The sequence below is a fragment of the Nomascus leucogenys genome, chromosome 4, assembly GCF_006542625.1.
Source record: "Nomascus leucogenys isolate Asia chromosome 4, Asia_NLE_v1, whole genome shotgun sequence".
In the NCBI taxonomy this organism is placed as follows: Eukaryota; Metazoa; Chordata; class Mammalia; order Primates; family Hylobatidae; genus Nomascus; species Nomascus leucogenys.
The window spans coordinates 97576214-97597239 of record NC_044384.1 but is presented as its reverse complement, the minus strand read 5'-3'; the positions used below and the strand labels follow the sequence as shown (position 1 = coordinate 97597239).

Below are 21026 nucleotides of genomic sequence, written 5' to 3'. Positions count from 1 at the left end.
TGAATGGATGTAGGGATAGATGGATGGGTGAATGGATGGATGTGTGGGTGGATAGATGAATGAATAGATGCAGGGATGCATTAATGGGTGGGTGGGTGAATGGATGGATGGGCAGGTGGACAGATAGATGAATGAATAGATGTAGGGATGGGTTAATGGATGGATGGGTGAATGGATGGGTTGGTGGATAAGTAGATTAATTAATGGATGTAGGGATGGATTAATGGATGGATAGGTGAATGGATGGGTGGGTGAATAGATGAATGAATGGATGTAGGGATGGATAATGGATGGATGGGTGAATGAATGGGTGGGTGGATAGATGAATGAATGGATGTAGGGATGGATTAATGGATGGATGGGTGGATGGATAGATGAATGGATGGATGTAGGGATGGATTAATGGATGGTTGGGTGAATGGATGAATGGAGAGATGAGTGGATAGATAGTTGGATGAATGAATGGAGTGGATAGGCGGATGAGTAGATGGATGAATGGGTAGAGGGATGGATAGTTGGGGGAGGGAGGAAGGAAGGTGAATGAATTTCTGAGTGGAGATACTTCAAATAACTGTTTTTCTGCTCTCAGGGGCCTTGGAATTATTGGCCATTCTCCTGGGCAGTTGTTCTACCTCCTCACCTAAGTCCATATATCTACTTGCTTTACCAGTCCTGGGGCAGTGAGCAAGGTCACCAGGATACATGGGGGCAGTGTGACCCCCATTAAGAGGGATGTTTTGTTGGAACAATGCTGAGAGAATGATGTGTCCATGGACCAGGGACACATTTGCCCCAGCACTTGGCATACTTATTCTTCTGTGATCTGTGCTATGCTGCCTGTGCCTTAAGCCCTTCCTGTGTAGTCAGGTGTCATACACAAAGCTACCTTCAGCCACCTTTTCTGGACTCCGTCTCCATTCCTCTGCCTTTATCTCCCCCTGCCCCCAGGGAGAAACCCTGTTTCCTCAGCCATCCTCTTTCCTGCCTCCTCATTGTTGCCCATACTGTTCCCTGCTAAATCCTTGTAGAGCTGTTACTACTTCAAGCACCTTTGCAGGTCCTGTTCAAATGCCACCTCTTCTATGAAGCCTTTGCTAAGCTAGGATTAGAAACATGTTTATGCTACTGTGATCCCGGTCTACACCATTCCCACAGGCTCTCCAGAATGCTGATCCAAGATTGACTTGTGTTTGGTTATCTGTGCCCTTGGATCTCTCTTGGGACACTGAGCTCCTTCCTAGAGGGCAGGGACTGTCTGCTTCAGCTCTGTCTCCCATGTAGCCTGGCACCAACATGTAGTGGTTAATATCCCAGATCATTCTCATCTCAGAAGCGGGGACATTGTGCTGTGGCTGAGTACCCTACACGCCACACCTGTGGATTTCGATCATTGGTTGTGTGCCTGTTTCTTTAAAAGCTGCATTCCTATTGGCAGATCTTCTGACTTGATAGGACTTTAAAATGATGCTCACTTAAAAAAAAATCCATGAGCGACTTTGTCTTCTCTTCAAATTCTTTGATTCAATGCATATGAGCCCATCTTGAACAGTCTAGCAAATAGTAGGTGCCTCAAATATTTCTAAAGGAATAAATGGATTTTTCTTAGAAGCTGTTCATTTGTCCACCTCGTGGCCCAGGGAGCAGTGGGCTGGGAGATGGACGCACTGAGTGGTAAATGAATCAATCAAGGCCCCAGAGAGGGAGAGGCAAAGGCAAAATGAAACCACAGAATGCAATTGTCCTATCTTTCCTTCTTAATTTTTAATAGTGTTTATGGGACAATAACACATGGAGAAATATTTTAGAGACATTTATAGATATTTTGAAGTATAACTTATGATTGATCTTTTTAATACCAGAAGAATTTGTATTTAAGTGTGAGAAAAAAGCTCTGTGGCTGTGTGACTCAGGGCTTATTTTTGATGAGAAGATTGCCAGGGCAGCCCCTCTTGCTTCTTGAACTTCTGGAAAGCAAGAGAGGTCCCCTGGGAAGGAGCTTTCTCTAAGTTGGATGCATACAGGTGACACTCATGATGTGGGCAGGAATCCAGGGCTTGGGATAGCTTTATCACACTCGCTTCCTCATTGTATTGTGTAAATGAGCCACAGGCCCACTGAGACCCCAGTCTCTTTTTGGAGAAGAATGCAGACAGATTCTTCTATATTGAGGACCCACGGTGCAGAATGTGCAGGGCACAGGGTATCAGGTCATAGAGACAGTTGGTAGCTCTGTGACCTTGGGCAGGTTAAGTCGCTGTTCTGGGCCTGAGTGTCCACGTCTGCAAAAAAATTGGCAGTGATCTCCTGGGGAAAGATAAGATCATATGTGAAAGCTCTGACCACAGCAATTGATAGAGGAAAAAGTCAATGTCAGCAGCCCGCCTGAATCCTTTGCTTGAAGACAGTGAAAGGAGACAGGAAAGGAGAAATGCACTCATATTTATTTTGCAGCAAAAATAAATATCTAAGTGAGAAATGGGTGGCCCCTGGACTTGTGGGCTTGTGGAGTAACTCAAACCTTATTTATTCAGTCAACATTTGTTGAGTATCTGCCATGTGTTAGGCACCGTGCTCATGTCATTGTTTATGAATGTTGAGCAAGACAAATGTGGCCTCAAGGAATTGAGTTTGGGAGGAGGACTGGATGGATAGATGCTAAAGAAATAATAAAACAAATGTATGGCTGATGAAGAGAAACCTTAAAGGGGCTATGGCCCATCTCATGAGCTTTTAAACGTGATTCACAAGAAGTATATTTGCATAGAAAACTGGTGTGTGTGTGTGTGTGTGTGTGTGTGTGTGTGTGTGTGTGTAGCAATGGTTTTTCCTTATATGGGCATTGCACTGGTATTTTTATTTTATTATTTTTTAAATGGAAGTTCTAACGCACTAAATTAATTATATTGCCTATTATTGGGTTGCCACTTGCAGTCTAAAAACTTCTGAAGAACAATTCATAAGCTTTTCTGCTGCAGTTCCTTTGGTGCACTTTTGATAAAGTGAAATGCAATATAAAACCCTTCAGAGCTTCCATTTTGGGTAGCATTCACTCCCTGAAGAATTAGAGTCTAAATAAGGTGGTAGACTATAATCAATAATTGAATTCTAGACCTAGTCCTAGCTTTTTAGCTGCAAAATATGGGCATTTGTGTTGGCATGATTATATAGGATTTATATGCATATTTTTAACTCCTGATAATAAGTGGACAAAATGACTCTCTCTAGCTAATTTTAATGCTCTTTTACATCCAGATACTGATTTTCTTTCATTCAAACTCAAACACCTTTTACTAAGGTCCTACTATGTATCAAGTTTTTTTTTAAAAAAGAGAGAAAACATAGCCAATACTTGTCTAGTATTTGTTGTGTTCAAGGTACCAATCTCAGTACTTACATGTAATAACTCATTAAATACAATAACCTGATTAGGGAGGTTGTCTTATTATTTCCATTTTACAAACAAGAACCAAGGTTCATGGAGGTTAATTAATGGGCCCAAGGTCAAATGATGGAGTTACATTTGAATCCAGAGGTCTCGGGCTTAGGAACCTGTGTTTTTAAAATTGTGGGCTTTACTAGCACATATGTTGAAACAGTCCTTTCCATGCCGCAAACACCCCTTACTCTTTTTTCCCCCGGAATGATTATTGTTTCCCCAATTATAGCCATAATATGCCTGTTTAAGTTTTTCTTTTGCAGGTAGCTTGTCCCAAGGACAGGCATCAGTGTCTCAGCACCTCTGCTTTGATCCATCCTCTGGGTGGATTTACCCAGTCTGCCCTTGTAGAGTCTGGCCAAGTGAGGTTTTGTCCAACCAGATTGTGAGATAACATGGTGTGGTGTTGTACAGCCACATTTTACAAATCCATGATCTTGTTGCAGATGTACGATTCTGTTCTGTCAAACAAAAAAAAAACCTGCCAGCTGCGATTGCCTCTTTCTCCTTCTGTGAAGCCAATGTCATGTTTCCTACGTTTCAGTCATTCGGTTTTACCTTCATCGTTTTACCTGATACTTATTGTTTTTCTATAAATTGACTTACTTAAAAAAACTTCAATAAAATTATTTAAATGAAAACCTTGAATCAGTATTATAAATAAATAACAAACCATTATCACCTTCCATAGTAGAAGTAACTGCTATGAAAACAAAACAAGAGCTTTAAATCCTAGCTGGTTATGTTTGCCTGCTGATGGCCATTAGCTCGAGGCCTGTCCTCTCTCTGTACAATGGAACATTGGAAAGGTGGTTATAGTGGTCAGGGTTTAGTGGTCTATGGTTTAGTGGTCAGCATGCTAGGCTATGCTGCGGTAGTAAGTACAACATTGAAATCTTGTGACTTACCCCAATAAAGCTTTACCTATGGGTCACACAAAGCCTGCTGGGCTCAGAGTACCCTCCAGGGTCGTGCCCATCCTGAATCTCCACTCAAGGCTGCAGGATGTTCTGGCTCCATCGCCACATCATACAGCTTGTCTGGTGGCTGCAGAAAGGGAGGAGAGGGTGAGGATGCACCATCTTTACCTGCCTTGGCTCAGAAGGGACCACATAACTTCTGCTCACATCTATCGGTCAGAGCCAGTTATATGGCCTAGGTCTCATGGGAAGGGACAACACTGGGAAATAAAGAAGAACAAGTAAGTATTTTGTTAAAGGTAACCTGAAATACAACATCGAGATTTTGTTTTATTTTGATTGGTTTTGTTTGTGTTTTTCTCTGAACACAAGCAGAAACATTGAAAACAAGTTATGAAGAGGAAAACTCCCTCATGGTGTGGATGTATGTTATCTAATGTTGGGCCTGAGAACTCTTTGCCATCAGCTCTCATGTTCAATCTGCAGGAATCCATGCTTTAGCAGGTCCCAGCACCAAACCTGTGACCATGGGGCCATTGAGGAAGGTCGTTCAGGAGCAGGGCAACTTCCCAGAACAAAACTTCAACATGAACAAATTTTGTTGGTTTTGGAAAGGGATACCTCCTAGAATTTTGATTTACCATAGTTTAAAGATGCATAGAATGTCACTTTTATTGTTTTCATGTGATCTTGGCCTTGTCAACTGGGGTTTTATCAAACATGTTATTCTCTTTAGGAACATGCTAATTTTGTTTTTTGAGGCTTTAGCCTGGTTTATGTGCAAATGTTAGATCTCCCCAGCTTCATGAGTATAGGAAACCCTTCAGTCCTCAAATTGCCCAGGGGTTCAGTCACCAGCAGTAGATCCTGTATTGGTGATCTGGGTGCAAATAGTTTATTTACAAGGCGAACCCACGAATCACCAGCAGGGGAGTGGGGAAATGAGACAGGGCCAAGAAGGACATCAATAAAGGGTGTGCTATCAAGCCAGTTATTGTTGTGGACAACTGGAATGTCATTTTCTAGGGAACTCTGGTAGCCACTGTAGCATATACACCACAGAATTATCCCACCCATGGAGGAGGGAGCTGGGGCCTTCATACACTAATGCATCAGTCACTGGATGAGAGCTCCTCTTGGGAGGATGTTCCTCAGAACTTCCTGCCCAGCTGGAAGGTGAGCGGATGTGGAGTGGAGCACCAGTTGCATCTGCTACACCCGTAGTGCCTGTTGGTCAGTCTTTTTGACTCCCTGGGAGACAGACTCCATGATGGCCCTCATTCCCTCCTGGTCTTCGTGTTCTTATATTGTCCTCTCCCACTCTGAATCAGGGCTGGCCCTTCCTGGCAGAAGTGATGATGTGTGACTTCTCAGTCTTTGTCTTTGCCTTGGTGGAGCCAGTCACCATGTCATGAGAGGCTCATGTGGGTAGAAGCTGAAGCCTTGGCCAACTGTCAGCACTAACCGCTAGCTACGTGAGGGAGCCACTTTGGAAGTGGATCTTCCAACCTCATTTATCCGTTAGGTGATGGTGCTCCTAGCTGAGGCAACCACATGAGATACCCAATGCGAGAACTGCTCGGCTGAGCCCTTCCCCAATTCCTGACCCACAGAAACCATGTGAGATGAGAAATGATCATTATTTTTTTATGCTACTAGTTTTTGGAGTGACTTGCTATACAGTAATAGATAATACATTAACTGTATTAGTCTGCTATAACTGCTATAACAAAATGCCATAGACTGGGTGGCTTAAGCAACTAGAAATTTATTCTCTCACAGTTCTGGAGGCTGGAAGTCCAAGGTCAGGGTGCCCTCAGGATTGGCTTATGGTGAGGGCTCTCTTTCTGGCCTGCAGACAGCCACCTTCTTTTTGTGTCCTCACATGGTCTTTCCTCTGTGTGCATGTAGAAAGAGAGAGCTCTCTGGTGTCTCTTCCTGTTCTTATAAAGACACCAGTACCAGCAGACAGCTTAAGGCTCCAACTTTATGACTGTTTAAACTTAATAACCTTCTCAAAGGCACCACCTCCATTACCACTGGGGGTTAGGGCTTCAGTGTATGAATTTTGGAGTGTGTGTAGGGGGACACAATATATCCCATAACACTCACAAAAGTCTTGCATGTTTTGGAAGTCAGCAGAGGTCTCCAGCTCCTGTGCTTGGACGACTTCCTCTTTAAGTGAGGGAATAACAAGTCAAACAAAGATGTGACTTTGGTGAGAACATAAAGAAGAAACGGGTGCCGGGCACAGTGGCTCACGCCTGTAATCGCAGCACTTTGGGAGGCCTAGGTGGGCAGATCCCTGAGGTCGGGAGTTCGAGACCAGCCTGACCAACATGGAGAATCCCCGTCTCTACTAAAAAAAATACAAAATTAGCCAAGCATGGTAGTGCATGCCTGTAATCCTCGCTACTTGGGAGGCTGAGGCAGGAGGATCACTTGAACCTGGGAGGCAGAGGTTGCAGTGAGCCGAGATGGCGCCATTGCACTCCAGCCTGGGCAATAAGAGTGAAAACTCCGTCTAAAAACAAACAAACAAAATAAAAAACAAAAAACAAACACAAAAAAGAAACAGGGATAAATTATCTGTGCAAAGACTCTTAGTGAGCAGCTTCCTTGTAACGATTACATGCAGAAGTTCTTTCGGGGAGGTAGGAGAAGAAAGAAGCAAGATATAATTTTAAAAGGAGCTGCACTATTTCAGAAGGAAATTGCCACCTAAGGTGGGAGGCATTGCAGCTTCCTGGTGCTGGAAGCACTGAAGATTGCCCTGTCTCCTGTGTTGCCTGTAATCTCTGGCCTTGGTTCCTTCAGTCTGGCTACTTAGAGCTTTGTGATTCTTTAGCAGGGGCGGGGAGGTATTAGGAGCCCCTGGCCCTGTATTTCTGTGGCATTTTATTTGGCCTCTTTAGGGGGTGTATTTTTGAGCAGCAGCTGTGAGGTCACTCTGGGTGCAGCCAGATCCCCATACCTGCTAATGTAGCTCCTTTTGTGAGCTATTTTATTTCAGATGCCTTCTGTGGAAATTTTGTTCCAGACTGACTTGAAAATGTTTTCGGTATCGATTCTCTCTTTGAACAGTATAACCAGAGTTTGCCACTTGTGGGGAAAAAAGGAGCTCGTCTTGAGCTTTAAGAACAGTATGAGGTGGGCTTCCTGTGTCCAGCCCACCCCAGTCAGAATTGTGCCATGTGTCTTCTCTCCAGGATAACCGACTTTTCCATTTTACATAAAATCGAATCTCTTGAATAACAAAGAGTACTGTAGATACTAAACTGGCTTCTCGGGACTAGATGGACATCCTTAGTTTTTCAGGGCTAATAATTGTTTTTTTCCATGTTCAAGTTCCCACATGGACTTCGCCCACAGTGCTTGTTCGTATGTTGTTTGAGGTAGTGGAGACAGAGCACTTCCTCTTGGGGAAATGATTTTCATTTGTTCACTTAGCAAGCACTTTTGATCCTGTTTTGCTTGAAGCTTCATGTCAGACCCGCCCATCTGCATACATGCAAAAGAAATAGGCTCTCTGGGTCCTTCTTCTGTGATGGTCATTAGTTTACAAATATTTCATTTGTCCTACCTCTGTGCACATGAAATCGATCACCCTGCCCTGCTGAAATTAAGTATTGTCGTATGACTTACTTTGGCCAGTGGATTATGAGTGGGGGTGATCTGTTTTATCTCCTGGAAGAAGCCTCTAAGAATCACGTGTCTGTTCGCACTGCCCAGCAATTGTATTGTTTCCAATGCCAGAAGCTTTGCCTCCCCTCCAGTTTAAATCATCCTTTTGAATCCAACCCTCTTTAAATTATTCTTGTTTGCCTGTATTATTTATTTTCTGTTGGGATTTTGATTGATTCAGTCATCATAAAAACAGAACATGATCATTCAAGATGATTTAGAAAGTGGGGATGTAGAAATAAATTTAAGAAAAAAAAATCCATAGTTTTATACCCAAACATCACTGATACTAACATGTGGTCATTTTTTTTTTCCTTCTTGATTTTTCCTTGCTCAGTGCATTGTGCTTTAATTTGGTTGCGATCATTTGGTATGTACACCTTTAGGTGCTTTGTCATGAACATTATATTTTACATGGTATTATTACACATCATAAGGGTCCCTTTTAATAACTGTATAATAAGTGATGCAGTTTAAGGAAAAAAATTCTAAACTTTAATATCATAAAAAATTATATTCTGCATAGCTGAGATATATCCTGTGGTAGAAGAGGGGGTAAATCAAGAAAAACGAATTCAGTGAACCTTTCTCCAGTGCCTCCCGTGTGCCAGGCTTGTGTTGGGTGCAAGATATGGAAGCAATTATGACAGAATCATCAAGTTCCCATGGGCTTAACGCTGGTAAATGTTGATTCTATATCTAATCCTCTTGGGACTAGGTTGGATTTGTTACCCACAAAATTTTTTAAAAATCTAATTTGACCAATAAAATTTTCCTCTTTTGAAAAATAATACACTAAATTTGCTCTTTTCCCTGGAGAGGATTCAAGCTTTTGCAATCTGGGGGAGATAGACTTTATTAAAAAAAGAGACAAAATCATGAATAGGAAAGAAATCACAACACGTTATTTAATCTAAAAGATAAAAGTATCATTTATATAGCAAACATACTACAAACATCCAGAAAATAACATACAATTATTATTATTTTATAAATTGTTTTAATTAACTGCCTGGCAAGCTCTCTAATCTTGTTTCTTTCTTCTAGTTTTTGGCTGAATGCTTGTTGATCTACTCCTCATATGATGATGATTTTGTAATATTGTTTTCTATGGAGAGAATAGGAAGATGATTCATTCTCTTCTGGCAGTGGTTTTCCACATGGTCTGCACAGGAGAATATTTTGGGAACTTTTAAGAATCCTAATGTTCAGATGCTCCCTAGGCCCATTAAATCAGAATTGCTGGGGCCGGGTGCAGTCGTTCATGCCTATAATCCCAGCACTTTGGGAGGCCGAGGTGGGTGGATCACCTGAGGTCAGGAGTTCGAGACCAGCCTGGCCAACATGGCAACACCCTGTCTCTACTAAAAATACAAAAAATTAGCTGGGCGTGGTGGCGGGCGCCTGTAATTCCAGCTACTCAGGAGGCTGAGGCAGGAGAATTGCTTGAACCCAGGAGGCAGAGGTTGCAGTGAGCCAAGATTGCGCCACTGCACTCCAGCCTGGGCAACAGAGGGTGACTCTGTCTCAAAAAAAAAAAAAAAAAAAAGGAATTGCTGAGACCCTGGCAGAGGGTCAGAGCCCCAGCTCTAGAATGGGTGGATGGAAGTTTGATTTTTACTATTGATCATTTAGAAAAGTTTAGAAAAGTTTCTTTTAGCTTCACTGCTTGTTACTGGCATTGCAATGCATGTTTTTAGGCTTGTCAAATCTGGGAAAGCCTCTCTCCAATTTCTTTCAGAAGTAAGCTGTGAGACTTTACGTTGTTTCAAGTTTTCTGTGCAATAACTAATCTTAAATGTTCTTTGAATGGAAGACACTCATTAACCAATTTGTAATGTGTCCTCATTTTCTGTGTATTTTATGAGTTTTATGTTATTTTTCATGGAGATCGGTGTTTTTGTGTCAAAGGAGTAAGAAATTAAATTGCCTGAAGAAATGGGATTGGATGAGACCATTTTGCCGAAAGAAAAACATGAGCAAAGGCGAAGTCCAGCAGGCGAGTCCAGTGTGGGGAGGCAGCCAGGTGCCAGGTTTGCAGCTGTGTGGATGCCATCGAAAGGGGAGCCTGTGTGCAGGTGGGAAAGGGCCGTGTGCTGGCAATTGTTTAGTAAGGGAGCAATATGTTCATGAAAGACAGTGTCATGCCATGTTGAAATTATTCCCTTCACACACGTAAAAGCGGTGTGAATCCCAGCTCCGCCAATATTACTAACCAGCAATGACCATACAGGGAAATAAAACATACAGATAGCCCTCTGCACCCAAACCCAACCCATCTCCACTGAACTCCCCCTTCGCCAGATCCTTACACTGCCGTGGCCATACCATTGCCACCTGCTCAGAAGAGAAGCATGACGGGCAAGTTGGGGTAAAGGAGACAGCAGTCTTAGCCAGTTGAGATTGAAATATCTTACTTTTGTTAATTTTCAAAAACATAGGCCTGTGAACACATGTTAGTTCCCCTTGGAGGGGCGCCTAGTAGGGAGGATCCCTGAACTGTGAGTGTCTTTAGTGTCACAGTTAACCCACTTTTGCTTCTGCATATGAATTAGTAACTGAATGGCATGTGTGCTGGCAAAGCTCAGGCTTAAGTGGCAACAAAAGAGTTGCTGATGACAAAGTTCTAGGCCAAGAACCTTAAAAAGCAGTGCAAACTTGTGTGCTCTTCCCAGCATGTTCATTGTATTTGAAATGACTGTTGCTTTTTTAGGTAGCAGCTTCACAAACCTGTTCAATATCATGATATGAAAAGCATCATTCTTAGGCTGCCATCCTCTTTCCATTGTGTACCTTGACAAGAGAGTCCTTTAGGAAATACAGCAAAAGCTGAACAGAAGCCAGCCTAGTTAGGGGTTCTGAGTCTCCTCATTTTCTGACACAAAACAGCAATGATTGCTTCTTGGGGAGTCACCACTGTGTGCATTTACACCTTCCCAGCCATAGGTGCCAAGGTTTAGCAGCTCATAATCTGGTTTCACATTCTTGGTCTTTGCCATTTCTGAGATGTATGGAGCTCGGTGAATCCTGGAGGGGCTCGGGTCATGGCCAGTGCTCTTCCCCAGGACTTGTTTGGGGCAAGGCAGGAGATGGAATTTAGCCTCAGTCAGAAGGCGAGGACACTGGGCCAGAGCCTGTCTTTCACTCAAGGATATTTATTGGGTGCTTGCTTTGTGCCAGGTTTGGGTTGTGTGCTGGGGATAGAGATGTTTCAGTTACTCTTGCTGAGTAACGACAAACCGCAAAACTTCATTGCGAAAAATAACCATTTTGGTGTGCTCATGGATTCTGGGGTCAGGAATTTGGACACGGGAGGGGTGGCCTGCATCTGCTGTGACCTTATCTGGGATGACAAAGACTGAGGATGACTTGATGGCTGGGGATTGGAATCATCTAGAGACAGCTTTGCTCACATGCATGTACTGGAACCTCAGCTGGGCTGTCGGCTGGAACCCTATGTGGGGCCTCTCCATGTAGTCTCTGTCTAGGATGGTTTAGGCTTCCTCATAATGTGACAGGTGGGATCCAAGAGCAAGCATCCCTAGAGAACAAGGAAGAAGAGCTCGCTTCAAAAATCCTTTGGCGTCACTTATGCCATCCTGCTTGAGTCTGTAAAATTCCGCCTAAATTCAAGGTAGGGAAGTGGTATGAGTTTAAAACTAACATGTAGAATGGGAAATATTGTGCCCATTTAGGAAAAAATGGAATCTCAAAGCATCCATATCTGCCCTTATGGAACTAATAACCTAGTAGGGAAGACGGTGCTGCCCCAGATCACTCAACAGGTATCTATTGAGCACCTATAATGCGCCAGATTCTGTTCTAAGGATTCAGAGATACATAAGACAGACGGAATCCCTGCCTGCTGGTGCAGAAATCGATGAGGAACAATGAAATTAACATATAATGTAATTTCAGGTAGTAAGTGGTATGAAGAACAATAAATAGGGTAAGGGGATAGAGAATGGTGGGAGGTGCTGCCTCAGATAGGGCAGTTAGAGAAGTCTCACTGATTGGTTGCATTCTAGGCAAAGGGAAAAACAAGTGCAAGGTCCAGAAACAGAAATACTTGTGGCATATTTGAGAAATGGTCAGAGGACCGGTGTGGCTGGAACACAGCCTGTGAGGAGGAGTGGTTGAAAATAAGCTTGGAGAAGCATCAAGGGGTCAGATGATGTAGGGCTATGCAGGTTGTGGTGATGACTTTGGATTTGACACTAAGTGCTTATAAGAGCCAGCTTTTGCTGAGTTATACTGCAGTAAGAACCAAATCTCAGTGTACTACAACAGCTAATTGTGACAAGTACTGTGAAGGAAAATCTCAAGGGAAACCTTAAGGAATGGCTACCTACAGTCCACCTTTTAACTAAGACCCACATGGTTGCATGACCTTCATGAGCTGGCCATGGCTCTTTTCCATATTCCTTTCATCCCAGGACTCCGGCTGAAGGACATGCCATTCTCTGGAAGACTGCTATCCTTGTAGCAGAAGGAAAGGACGATGGTGGAATCCATAATGGCTTCTAAAGCTGCTGTTTTGAAGTGCATGTTTCACTTCCTGCTTGCATTTCATTAGTGAAAATAAGTCACATGGCCAAGCCTGATAGCAGCAGAGTGGGGGTGATTAATTCTCTCACAGGGAGGGGTAGAAATCAGTTAGGCGCAAGCAACACCCTCTACCTGCGAGCCTTTGGAGGCTTTTGAGTGGGTAGTGACATAATCTAGTTTGCATTTGCAGAAAATCCCATGCAGAAACAAATGTCACATTGCAGCTGCAAGGACAGTGAGGAGGGAGAGGGCCACGGTGCCTTGGTCCCCAGAGTGACGGCATGTGGAGGCATCAATGCATCTACCTCCAGCACACCAGGCATGATGTCAGGTGCTGCAGGAGGTGCCTGGCCCCTTCCTACACAGACCACATGGTCTTGTTGGGGACAAGACCCAGGGAACAGCTCATTTCAGTACAGTGTGGTTGGTTCTTGGAGAGGGAGAGGGATCAGCCCAGGGGCTAAGCAGCCCACTGCGGGTACCTAACGCAATCAGGAAGGTCAGGGAATGAGATGGCCAGCCCCTCGGTGGAGTTTGAACATCAAGTAGCAGTTAACCAGGTGAATGAAGAGGAGATGCTGGGGAGACAGAGTGAGGGCACTCCTGGCTGAGTGACCTGTACCTGCAAAGACTCTCAGGGGAGGAGGACGGCTTTCTGTCACTGTTTCTGTGTGTGAGGGAAATGAGAGGGTAGGCCCAGCTGTGCTCTGCCTTTCCTGTGGGGCCTGGCTGCATCTACCCCCTCTCCCCAAACCCTCCAGGAATTCTGAGTCTCTACCTGGATCTTGATTCCACTGGCATGAAATCTGTGAGTCTCACCTCGAGAATCCTCCCTCTGCTGCCGCAGGATGGGACCAACAGTTCCCTGCAGTGGCAAGGGAGCTGTTTGCACACTGAGCGAGCAGTGACAGCTGCCCTGAGCTCCACATTCTCCTCCTCCGGGGACTCCCCTGGAATTACCTTTGTCATTTTACTTTCTCAACCCCTGTGTTTCCTCTGATATCTTACTTATCTCTGGTCTTTTTGTCCAGACAGCTCTTAAGCCTTGGGAGGAACCTTTTCCTCTGATCCCTTTTTAGGCCATTATCAAGTTCAGGGTGGGAGTCGCTGTCTTTCCAGGCCTTGCTGCATCCCTTAGAGGCCTTTGGAGGGGGCACTTTGTGACCAGCGGGGATGGGGGAAGGATGGCTTGGTGCGTCTGTCCTCACCCACTACCCTCTGCCCACTTCTGCCTGCGCTTCCTCTGTGTGGCATATACAGTACTGCACCCCTGAGCAGGACATTCCCCAGTGAGAGCCCCAGGCCTGACCCTTCCAGCCTGTGTGGCCTTGATCAAGTTAGTTTCCCTTTCGTGATTTAGATTCCTCTCAGGCTCCTGTGCAAACTCAACATAAGAAAGTCTGCAAAGCTCTTAACCCAGGGCCTGGGCCATGCTAGGGGCTCAATAAGCAGTTTCTGCCACCTCTGTTGCTGCTGCTTTCACCTTTCCTTGTGGAAAAGAAAAGCAGCCAGAAAACCTGGGTTTTAGCCCCAACTCTGCCTCTTAACTAGCTAAGTAAATGTGGGCAGAATGCTTGACTTCTCTGAATCTCATTTTTTTTTTTTTTGTCAAGCAAGATGAATGAACAAGATTGGTCTTTTTTGATGGAGACTTGAATGGTGTGTGGGGGGACAATTCTTTGTGTGGGACTATTCACACTAAATGCCAGTTATCCCCACGCATTGTTATAACCCAAATGTCACCCCCCACCAAGTATTTCTCCATGTCCCTATGGGTTGGTGGTGGAACTGTCCCTGACTGAGGACCACTGAACTAGCTTACCCTAAACTTCACTCCTGCTCTGATGTCCTGTGTGGGTGGAAGAGTGAGGACCCAGTGGAGCAGGTAGACAAAGATCAGTTCAACAGGGCCCTCTGCTCCTGTGATGTTGGGACAGCTTCACTTCCTCTGAATTAGAAGCTTCTTGAACTCTATATATTGAGGAAGGAAGGGGTTTCTAACAAAGGAAGAAACAGGCTGGGCACAGTGGCTCATGCCTGTAATCCCCCTTTGGGAAGCCCAGTTGGGAGGATTGCTTGAGGCCAGGAGCTTGAGACCAGCCAGGCAACATAGTGAGACCCCATCTCTAAAAAAAAAAAAAATTAGCCAGGTGTGATGGTGCACACCTGTAGCCCTAGCTACTCCGGAGGCTGAGGTGGGAGGATTGCTTGAGCCCAGGTGTTTGAGGCTGCAGTGAGCCATGCGCATGCTACTGCACTCCAGCTTGGGTGACATAGTGGGACCCTGTCTCTAAAAACAACAACAACAAATGAAGAAACAAAGCTGATTCTGTGCTCTGGATCCCTCTTTGTCCCCTAGTCACATCTTATCATTAATATATGATACCATGGGATGGTATAGAGGCGACCATGTGGTCACCAGAAATATACATTTGACCTCCAGTGGTGTAAACTGAAGTGTGCCATCCAGATAAAGGAGTCACAAAGGGAGGTTTAGGCATGCCAATAAGGGAGGAGCCCAGATATGGGAAGAGTACAGCTGTGTGCCTGAAATACTTGTTGCCGTGTGTGCCAGGAACCCACGAGTTGGGTGGGGGCTTTGTTGAGCTGATTGGGCTTCACTGTGACTATCCATGTCAAGCTAGCTGTGTTTCCTTTCACACTGTCTCAACATTTCAAAGAGGAAATCCAAGGTTGGAGATGTAACTGTTGGGGACTTTTCTTTTCCAGCGGATACTCTGTGGTCCTGAGGACCACTGGCAACCAAAGTCCATCATGTCCCATTCCCGTTTATTCTCCCGAGGCTGACAGCTCTAAATTATAATGCTCCTTGCTGAATACCATTAATCTTAAGCAAGCAACTTACTGCAAGTTATTAGCTGCTCACCTTGAAATCCTGTGAATAAAGAAGAAAATTACCCTTCTGTCCAGAGCCCCTTGTTAATTGAATATGTGGTAGAAGAATACAGAGCGTGCCATTAATTTCAAGATACAGGAGTTTGTTGCTCCCTTTTTGTTTTTATTTTACCCTTGAATGTTCATTTAATTAAATTATTTAAATTTGGTAATGTGGGGAAGATAATATGGGGGAAGATTTTCTTTTCTTCCCCAGTACCTTTAATCACAATCATCTTAGTTAAAAAGGTGTTAGTGATGCTATTGCCTGTGTGGTGCTTAATTTATAGGAGATGAATTTTGAAGAGTTTGTTGCACTTATCAGATAATTTTATGAACCTTTTGGAACATTTTAAATGAGTTTTTATGAGACTTCCATAGCAATATTCTGTGTATCTCTTTGATGTGGAGAGATGAAGATTGCCGACTTCATGGTCTGAAAAATTATGACGTCTTTATTTACATTGGACTGATGATAGATTTCAGGTCATTTTTCTTATCAAAGATATCCTGATGAAAGTTAATATTTTGGGGGAAGATTTTATGAGTTATGGTATTACCTGGATTACAGTTTTCTTGAATTACGTAAAAAAGTCTTGTGAGATTGTTTTAGGGAAAAGGATTCCACTTGTCTTCAGGTCTTGGGGGAAGCATCTTACTCCCTTTGTGGAACAAGAATTTCTACGTACAGAGTGTCCTGCTGGTTCCTCTGCTTGCACTTAATTCCCTCCACTTTGCATTCTTATTGAGTTATTGAGTTATTCTGTTGAGTTATTGAGACAGCTGTGTTCCTCACTAGGTCATAAGCTCTCCTGGGGTGTTTAGATATTCCCAAACCAGGTATATAGTTGACCCACAGTAAATTGTTCTCAGTCAAGCCATGTTCAATGGAAACATGTATGATTTTGCTAGCTCTGCAAAGGCACTGATTGGACCTGATACCCTCCAACTCTGATTAATGCCTCCCCAGCCTTCTGCTTTTCTCTCACCAAGACATAGCATCTTCCAGCGGGTTCCTTATACCCGTCTGCCATTTGTCATTGCCATACACTGCAGAGCCTGGGGATTTGTAATGACTAAGCTCAGGTTTGGGAGATAATGTGTTCAACTTGACTGCTCCCGTGGAGTCTTGGTGAGGTCAAGGAGAACCACATTTGGATTTTTGGGTCTTTGATGTAGTGCAAAGCCAACTTTTAGAATCAGAGAGTGTGGGAGGAGGGGTTGGGGTCTAGAGGTCATCTTGTTTACCACCTTCATTACTTGGGGTGCAGAGGAATGGATACCTAATGTAGTTAAGATGGACAGAGCTGCTTGGTGGGAAAGTGAGGTCCCTATCACTGGAGAGGCTTCGGCGGAAATGGAATGGAAGTCCGTTTGGTTGTGACTGTCGTAGGAGGCTTTAAGTCTTGGGACAAGGCAGACTTAAGGGAGCATTAGAACAGAAGACCTTAAAGGGCTCCCTGTAGATTCTTATCTTGTCTAATTCAAGGGTGAGCGCAGTATTTACAGATTCTTCTTTGCTTTTGCTTTTCTTCTCCATAAATGACAGTCCCTTCCTTGTCATTTTTTTTCCATAGGTTCCTCTTCTTCAGTCCACTGTCTTCCCATTTTTGCCCTAAGCACTTTCCTTCACTCCTTTCTGCTCTGTTTTTGTCTACATTTTTCTTTCTTTCTTTCCTTTCCTATATTTGACTTGTTAGTGAGCCTTTCAGTAGAGCCAGCACAGGGCTGTTCTATTTGACTCCTTGTGACCAAAGGAAGAGATCTTGAGAAGAGGAACAGTAAAGTGGCTGGTGGAAATGAGGTCAGTGGGAGCCTCTGTACAGAATCTGGGACACTAGGTTCTCCAGAAATGCTTATGGAATGAATGAATTTGTAACTTCCATTCGCTTGGGCTAACATGATTTCATATTTGCATAATGGTGAGTAGGTTGTTTTTGGTAATTCCTGCAAAAATATCATTGGAATTTTCTACCTGATTGGAGTGCTTATCTTTTAAAATGTGAAGATAAGTGAACAGCCCCGCAGGATGTTGAATAAGTTAGGGTGATTTTGGGGTGGGGGTTGTTTGCAGTTTTAAATGGAGAGCCCAGATTCGGAATTCACCTCCCATGATGCTGTGGGTACTGACGAGCCACCTTAGGAGGCCTGGATTAATTCTGTTTATAGTCCAAATGAGATTCCCAGAGTGTTTGCCAAGGTCAGCCGACTTCTCAGCATTTCTGCCACTGTTACTGTGGTTGGCCTAGGAGCATGGGACCAGGCCACTCCTTTAGGGCAGGCTTGTTGACTCTCTGAAGTTTGTTTATGCAAATGAATTAACGATTGATGCAAATGGGAGAGATGGAAGGCCTCCTTAGGTGGTGCAGGCCAGCATTCCACAGAGTCCAAAGGCTCAGCCGAGCCAATTTGCAGGGTCTCATCTATTTCAACATTCAGTGCCAGGAAAGCTGACCTGTAGGTGCCGCATCCCAAGGGTTCCTTTCTGAACTCTCACTGTCCTGCATGAAAGATCTTCTGTGCACTGGCCTGAAATTCCCTTGCTGCGCCATTTTATCTTTCTCGGTTTTAGTATGTATTGCATGGTGCTCAAAACGGTGAGATTGAAATGGATGTTTGAGGACACTGAGAATATGAAACATGCCATCAAAACTGGCAGGGAAATGTTGCTTATCCTGAGTCTGCTTGTGAGCTGTGAGTTAGTTGTGACACGAGGGACCCCAAGGGTCATTGGTTTTAAAAGCACAAAACTGAAAAACTACAGAACAAAACAAGCAGCTTTTCAAATTTCTTCAAAAGTATCAAGGCTGAAATAGATTCAGTGTCTGGTCTTGAACCTGCAAAGAAAGTAACGGCCTGTGTGAGTAGGGTCCATGCTTACCACAGGGCTGTGGCCTGTGCCCACAGACCCACTCAGCTCACGTAAAGGGATTTTTTTGGATATAGTCCTTTTCTCCTGGGCTCCGGAGATTGAAAATAAAGCTTCATGGTCCGTGGAAAGGGATTGGGAACCAAGTTACATTTTGCTCAGTGGACCGTGGACTCTCAGTTTGATTATGTTTCATGCATTTATTTTACAATTTATTACTGTAGTTCAGCTATACACAGATACTTGCCCTCATGGAGCTCATGGTTTAGTAGGAAAAACAGAAAATAAATAAATAAATAAAAATTAAATGGTGACTCATGCAATAAAGACAACAGAGAACAGTGATAGTAGTGTGCATGTATGCAAACATACGTGTGTGTGCGTGCTTGTACATGTGTGTGCACGTGGTGTGCAAGTGTGTGTGTGTGTGCAAGAGTGCGTGTGTGTGTTTGTGTGTGTGTGTGTGTAGGTGGTGATGATGGATCAGGGAAACATTTCCTATATAAGGTGGAGAAGAAAGGCCTCTCTCTGAAGAGGACACATTTCAGCCAAGATCTGAATGATAATGATTTTTCCAGGTCAAGAGTGAGGGGGAAATGGCTGAGCGTGGTGGCTCATGCCTGTAATCCCCGCAGTTGGGGAGGCCGAGGTGGGCAGATCATCTGATGTTAAGAGTTGGAGACCAGCCTGGCCAACATGGTGAAACCCCGTCACTACTAAAAATACAAAAATTAGCCAGGCGTGGTGGTGGGCATCTGTAATCCCAGCTACTTGGGAGGCTGAGACAGGATAATCATTTGGACCCAGAAGGCGCGGAGATTGCAGTGAGCCGAGATTGCGCTATTGTACTCCAGCCTGGGTGACAGAGTGAGCCTCCATCTCAAAAAAAAAAAAAAAAAAAAAAAAGAGTGAGGGGGAAAGGATGGCCTGGGAATAGGCCATTCCAGTGACAGGTACCCAGGCGGCTCTGCCAAGAGACCCAGAGAAGACCAGGATAATTTGCCCCTGGGCCCAGTTGACCTTCAGAGAGAGGCTTCCACATCAGACCCAACAGGAGCAGAAGTTTGTTGATTCCCAGTACATTACTGAGTAAACGTCAAAGTATAATTAACAGTTAATGTATATGATAAACATATTCTCGATTCAGACAAGTCTTAATGGCCAGGTTTAGGGCCACTCGGAAGCACAATTTGGAATGCCAAAATATTGCTGCTGTTTTGGAATGCCAAAATATTGCTGCTGTGGACCTTCTCTGTGTTGATCATTTTGTCCTAGGAGGGCCAAGAAATCTCCCTTCCTCCCTGACTGCCTCCCTCCCTCCCTCCTTCCGTCCTTCCTTCCTCCTTTCAGTTCAGCAATATCAGCCAAGGGCAGATCAGTGAATAAACCCTTCTTCTATTGGAATCAATTTTGTTCAGTAAAAGCTTTTTATATAAAGTCTGGCAAGTGTACATTTTAAAGCTTCTATTCTGTTTAAGAAACCAAATTTTCATCAAACTTGAACTCAGCTGGAAAGATGAGTAGATTTTATTATTTTGCCATGCCAATAGATTCCAGTCATTCTCTAGGCTTTGTCAGATGTTTTAAACTAAAAAAAAAAAATGACAGATGGAGTAATTTTTGAGAACCTTACACTGAATTATCAGAGACCTTATGTATTGATGGAGAGAGCCTAGACAGGGGGCCTGACTGTCCGACTCAGGGAGAAGAAAGCGTGTGGACCAAATGTTCCTGAAGGACTTTACACATCTGGAGCTTTGAGGATTCCCTATTGATGGAAGTTTCATGAGCCTTCTGTTTACATTTTAAAGATGATGACTATTTTTTTTTTTTGGAATAGCTAGATGATCAGGGAAGTTGCTTACTGAGGCTTTGTCATGAGTCATCAGTACTTTGCTGTGCCAAAGTGATCTTGATGGGTTACGGTGAGAGGAGCCCAAGGAAGAGCTTTGATGATTCTTAAACCGAATTCTCGAGTGCTATCAGGTACATTCTGACAGGCCCTACAGTCTTTGTGGTTGTAGTTTTCTTGGGTGGCAGGGCTGACCCCTGGCGGTGGCACGATTCACTCTGGAATGCATTCAGAGCCATTGGAGGTCATGCTGCCCTAAGTAAATCACTGTCACTGAGGAAGGGCAGGTTGTTTACAAACACCCAGATTCCAGATATGAAATGTTTTATCTCCAACACTATTGGAAAAAATTATAATCTAAAATGATTATTAATTAAATGTCTGCTTGTCAAGATGTCTCTTGACACTGAGAAGCACAGATGATTAGGTAAGGTAGGACTCACAAAAAGCTTAAAGGCTTAAACTGTTCAAGCTACCAGCCAGAGGGTGAGGGGCAGAGTTCTGACTCTTCAGTTCAGAATGTTTAGCTAGCCCAAGGTCTGCTTCTCCAGGACCATGGTCTGGGGCTCAGATGGCATGCCACTTCCCATGGGATATCTTCCCACTGAACTTTGGATTATTCGAGGCTGAACTCCTTGGTCCCTGTCTCTCCCTGTGTCTGTCTACCTGCTCCTGCTGACCATTTTCCTCTATCTTCTGTCCTTCCTGTCTGTCTGCCTCTCCAACATTCATGTCTGTCTCTGGATGTCCTTCTTTCCTCAGCTGGAGCCTACAAAGATCTCACTGTCTCCTTCCTCTTCTCCCGACCTCTGGCCATCTCCT

The 21026-nt window shown here is 44.1% G+C and overlaps 1 protein-coding gene across 4 annotated transcripts in view; it reads left to right on the top strand.

Annotated features, from left to right (window-relative positions):
* The window catches only part of CACNA2D3 (calcium voltage-gated channel auxiliary subunit alpha2delta 3), a 962218-nt gene that overhangs the window by 29153 nt on the left and 912039 nt on the right, over nt 1–21026 (top strand). The gene's annotated exons all lie outside the window — the stretch shown is intronic.